We start from the raw sequence: 6,000 nt of genomic DNA on the forward strand, positions 1-6,000 counted from the left end.
GTGCAGTAAGAAATAAAGTACCTTTGTCATACATACAAAGTTTGTTGGAATTGGTTATTTTATCAGCACGCTTCAGTGCTAATGTTGTTAAGAAGGAAGACCCTTAGGAAACTAGATAAACATCTCCAAAATACATCTTCTTCCACCCCAGAAAGAACTCAAACCCACAATCCCTTTGTGAGTATTTGACTGCCTTAGAATTAGGCCAACGGGGTTGCACAGGAGTGCTGTTAACCAATAGCTACAAACACTTTCTAAAAATACGACACATATTCTACATGTTTGTCGCTCCCACTCAGGTATAAAAGAAGTTCATATCACCTTTAAAGAGTCCCCAGCTGTGGTGATTAAAGTTTGAAATGGCTGCATTTAAGGGAACTAGTTAATCCATCATGCTTCAGTCCCACTGTTCTTACGAGTGAAGGACCTGGTGTGGCAGACTCCTACGATATAATTTGGCCATCTTGTTTGTTCACAATATATGCACTCTTAAGGGAACAACAGGTAGTACTAACAAAGTATTACAATCTGCAGCAAATGTATGCTCTAGGTTTGGAAAATTAGAGTTGGGCAAGGCTAAAACTAAACGTCTGCCTTGGCCCTTAGTTGGCATGGCAAATTTTCAAAATAGAGAGAGGACAAGCATCCCAGGCAGTGTCCCAATATCTCTCTAATGTCCTTGTTGAAACCAAAGGTTGTTAAACAGGACATACAATCTACATCAACTAAAAGCAGGCAAGTAAAGCTGCCTTTCACAGGTGTCCCATCAACTTCTCAGTCTAACAACACCCCGGGTGTTTTGAAAAATCTATTTAACTGCCATCATTGAAACACCACCCTGCCCTCCCTAAACTCAGTTTGGTTTCTAAGACTAGGGGCCCAGCGATAGTAGCATAAAATAGGGTGCACTGTCTTCCCATCTACTGCACTTTTTTCGAGAAATACTTCTTTATCAACATAGCAGTTTCACATGGTATTTTTAATTATTCAACAGTTTATACATTCAAGTGGTGAAATAAGTACATGTTTTAATGCTAAATGGGAGAGCTATCCAAAGGAGGACATAAAAAATGTCTAGCCAGAAAGGTGGGTTGAAATCCCATTCTCCAGACTGGGCCCAAGAGTAGGATATGTAGGCAAATGTTTTTGAGTTCCAGCACTTGTGTTTTGAAGGTAGATTGATGTTCCATAGCTGCAAAGTCTATGTAAAGCAAGGGCTGAATTGTGTGGTTTGTGCTTTGAAAATGTAAAAGTCAAGAGCTGAATGTACAGAGTTTCACCCCAGATGGGACTTGAACCCACAATCCCTGGCATAGGAGGCCAGTGCCTTATCCATTAGGCCACTGGGGCCATGTTGATATTGCTCTCCCCTGTCTTCCAAATACAAGATCCACTCCCTATCATGTGGTCTCTACCGCAGTTTAAGTCTATGGAATCACTTATACAATACATTCACAACAAGCAATCCATGGATAACTCCCCTCTCTTTAAAGTCCTTACAACTATTCAAATATCTAATATACCCTCACCTGGAAGAACAACACAATGCGGACGCTAAACTCTCCTAACTTCACTTCACATGTCACAACAAAATGCCCACTGCTCGAGCCAGCAGGAAACATCAAGGCAGCTCAAGGAATACAACTGCACTTGCAGTTCTAACAACATCAACCCGAACTAGCATTTCCTTCTTCTGATGTACATAATTATAGAGAGATTTTTAATGATCGGTGCTTAGCAGAAAGGAGATACTTATGGCAAAAGGTTTACTTTTTGCACACTGTAGATCATTACTGGAAAGATAGACTCTATCTGCATATTTACACATCATTTTTAATATGACTCAGAAATGTCATGCCTTTTTTTGAACAAATTATTACATGGTTTGTGAGAACGTCTAATTCAGCACTACAGCTTCTGCTTTCATTCTACATGCCTGAAAACATAATCTTCCATATGAAACAACAAAAGAGTAGGAATTTTTTGTTTTTTTTGTGTGATGGCATTGAAATGTGCAGTAAGAAATAAAGTACCTTTGTCATACATAAAAAGGATGACACAAGTCACCTCCGAGTTCATTCACCCCACAGAGGAATTCTGTCTTCACCCACTTTCCTCTATGTGATCACTAAGCTACTCCACAACTTGCAATACCTTTACAACATACGACAGGGTGTGTTTTATCCCACACATCCATTCAAACATATATCTTTTCTGCTCAGACATAAAACAAGCACATTTCTCCATTCCTATCCTAGCAGTGGAGAAAATGCTCAGCTGCGGTACTTGAACAGGTGGCGGAGTAAAGTTTGTTGGAATTGGTTATTTTATCAGCACGCTTCAGTGCTAATGTTGTTAAGAAGGAAGACCCTTAGGAAACTAGATGAACATCTCCAAAATACATCTTCTTCCAACCCAGAAAGAACTCAAACCCACAATCCCTTTGTGAGTATTTGACTGCCATACCCATTAGGCCAACGGGGTTGTACAGGAGTGCTGTTAACCAATAGCTTCAAACACTTTCTAAAAATACGACACATATTCTATATGTTTGTCGCTCCCACTCAGGTATAAAAGAAGTTCATATCACCTTTAAAGAGTCCCCAGCTGTGGTGATTAAAGTTTGAAATGGCTGCATTTAAGGGAACTAGTTAATCCATCATGCTTCAGTCCCACTGTTCTTACGAGTGAAGTACCTGGTGTGGCAGACTCCTACGATATAATTTGGCCATCTTGTTTGTTCACAATATATGCACTCTTAAGGGAACAACAGGTAGTACTAACAAAGTATTACAATCTGCGCCAAATGTATGCTCTAGGTTTGGAAAATTAGAGTTGGGCAAGTCTAAAACTGAACGTCTGCCTTGGCCCTTAGTTGGCATGGCAAATTTTCAAAATAGAGAGAGGACAAGCATCCCAGGCAGTGTCCCAATATCTCTCTAATGTCCTTGTTGAAACCAAAGATTGTTAAACAGGACATACAATCTACATCAACTAAAAGCAGGCAAGTAAAGCTGCCTTTCACAGGTGTCCCATCAACTTCTCAGTCTAACAACACCCCGGGTGTTTTGAAAAATCTATTTAACTGCCATCATTGAAACACCACCCTGCCCTCCCTAAACTCAGTTTGGTTTCTAAGACTAGGGGCCCAGCGATAGTAGCATAAAATAGGGTGCACTGTCTTCCCATCTGCTGCACTTTTTTTGAAAAATACTTCTTTATCAACATAGCAGTTTCACATGGTATTTTTAATTATTCAACAGTTTATACATTCAAGTGGTGAAATAAGTACATGTTTTAATGCTAAATGGGAGACTGCCTGCGAGTGCTATCCAAAGGAGGACATAAAAAATGTCTAGCCAGAAAGGTGGGTTGAAATCCCATTCTCCAGACTGGGCCCAAGAGTAGGATATGTAGGCAAATGTTTTTGAGTTCCAGCACTTGTGTTTTGAAGGTAGATTGATGTTCCATAGCTGCAAAGTCTATGTAAAGCAAGGGCTGAATTGTGTGGTTTGTGCTTTGAAAATGTAAAAGTCAAGAGCTGAATGTACAGAGTTTCACCCCAGATGGAATTTGAACCCACAATCCCTGGCTTTAGAGGCCAGTGCCTTATCCATTAGGCCACTGGGGCCATGTTGATACTGCTCTCCCCCGTCTTCCAAATACAAGATCCACTCCCTATCATGTGGTCTCTACCGCAGTTTAAGTCTATGGAATCACTTATACAATACATTCACAACAAGCAATCCATGGATAACTCCCCTTTCTTTAAAGTCCTTACAACTATTCAAATATCTAATATACCCTCACCTGGAAGAACAACACAATGCGGACGCTAAACTCTCCTAACTTCACTTCACATGTCACAACAAAATGCCCACTGCTCGAGCCAGCAGGAAACATCAAGGCATTTCAAGGAATACAACTGCACTTGCAGGTCTAACAACATCAACCCGAACTAGCATTTCCTTCTTCTGATATACATATTTATAGAGAGATTTTTAATGATCGGTGCTTAGCAGAAAGGAGATACTTATGGCAAAAGGTTTACTTTTTGCACATTGTAGATCATTACTGGAAAGATAGACTCTATCTGCATATTTACACATCATTTTTAATATGACTCAGAAATGTCATGCCTTTTTTTGAACAAATTATTACATGGTTTGTGAGAACGTCTAATTCAGCACTACAGCTTCTGCTTTCATTCTCCATGCCTGAAAACATAATCTTCCATATGAAACAACAAAAGACTAGGATTTTTTTGTTTTTTTTGAGTGATGGCATTGAAATGTGCAGTAAGAAATAAAGTACCTTTGTCATACATAAAAAGGATAACACAAGTCACCTCCGAGTTCATTCACCCCACAGAGGAATTCTGTCTTCACCCACTTTCCTCTATGTGATCACTAAGCTACTCCACAACTTGCAATACCTTTACAACATACGACAGGGTGTGTTTTATCCCACACATCCATTCAAACATATATCTTTTCTGCTCAGACAGAAAACAAGCACATTTCTCCATTCCTATCCTAGCAGTGGAGAAAATGCTCTGCTGTGGTACTTGAACAGGTGGCGGAGTAAAGTTTGTTGGAATTGGTTATTTTATCAGCACGCTTCAGTGCTAATGTTGTTAAGAAGGAAGACCCTTAGGAAACTAGGTAAACATCTCCAAAATACATCTTCTTCCACCCCAGAAAGAACTCAAACCCACAATCCCTTTGTGAGTATTTGACTGCCTTACCCATTAGGCCAATGGGGTTGCACAGGAGTGCTGTTAACCAAAAGCTACAAACACTTTCTAAAAATACGACACATATTCTACATGTTTATCGCTCCCACTCAGGTATAAAAGAAGTTCATATCACCTTTAAAGAGTCCCCAGCTGTGGTGATTAAAGTTTGAAATGGCTGCATTTAAGGGAACTAGTTAATCCATCATGCTTCAGTCCCACTGTTCTTACGAGTGAAGGACCTGGTGTGGCAGACTCCTACGATATAATTTGGCCATCTTGTCTGTTCACAATATATGCACTCTTAAGGGAACAACAGGTAGTACTAACAAAGTATTACAATCTGCGCCAAATGTATGCTCTAGGTTTGGAAAATTAGAGTTGGGCAAGGCTAAAACTAAGCGTCTGCCTTGGCCCTTAGTTGGCATGGCAAATTTTCAAAATAGAGAGAGGACAAGCATCCCAGGCAGTGTCCCAATATCTCTCTAATGTCCTTGTTGAAACCAAAGGTTGTTAAACAGGACATACAATCTACATCAACTAAAAGCAGACAAGTAAAGCTGCCTTTCACAGGTGTCCCATCAACTTCTCAGTCAAACAACACCCCGGGTGTTTTGAAAAATCTATTTAACTGCCATCATTGAAACACCACCCTGCCCTCCCTAAACTCAGTTTGGTTTCTAAGACTAGGGGCCCAGCGATAGTAGCATAAAATAGGGTGCACTGTCTTCCCATCTGCTGCACTTTTTTCGAAAAATACTTCTTTATCAACATAGCAGTTTCACATGGTATTTTTAATTATTCAACAGTTTATACATTCAAGTGGTGAAATAAGTACATGTTTTAATGCTAAATGGGAGAGCTATCCAAAGGAGGACATAAAAAATGTCTAGCCAGAAAGGTGGGTTGAAATCCCATTCTCCAGACTGGGCCCAAGAGTAGGATATGTAGGCAAATGTTTTTGAGTTCCAGCACTTGTGTTTTGAAGGTAGATTGATGTTCCATAGCTGCAAAGTCTATGTAAAGCAAGGGCTGAATTGTGTGGTTTGTGCTTTGAAAATGTAAAAGTCAAGAGCTGAATTTACAGAGTTTCACCCCAGATGGGACTTGAACCCACAATCACGGGCTTAGGAGGCCAGTGCTTTATCCATTAGGCCACTGGACCCATGGTAATGCGGCTCTCCCCTGTCCTCCAAATATAAGATCCAGTCCCTATCATGTGGTCTCTACCGCAGTTTAAGTCTATGGAATCACTTATGCAATAC

The 6,000-nt window shown here is 40.2% G+C and overlaps 1 non-coding gene across 1 annotated transcript; it reads right to left on the minus strand.

Annotated features, from left to right (window-relative positions):
• Positions 1-1,277: 1,277 nt before the first annotated feature.
• Positions 1,278-1,350, minus strand: TRNAR-CCU (transfer RNA arginine (anticodon CCU)). Its single transcript has one exon. It is a non-coding gene; the product is annotated as a tRNA-Arg (tRNA).
• Positions 1,351-6,000: the final 4,650 nt, after the last annotated feature.

The sequence above is a fragment of the Pleurodeles waltl genome, chromosome 7 (genome assembly GCF_031143425.1).
Source record: "Pleurodeles waltl isolate 20211129_DDA chromosome 7, aPleWal1.hap1.20221129, whole genome shotgun sequence".
Classification (NCBI taxonomy): Eukaryota; Metazoa; Chordata; class Amphibia; order Caudata; family Salamandridae; genus Pleurodeles; species Pleurodeles waltl.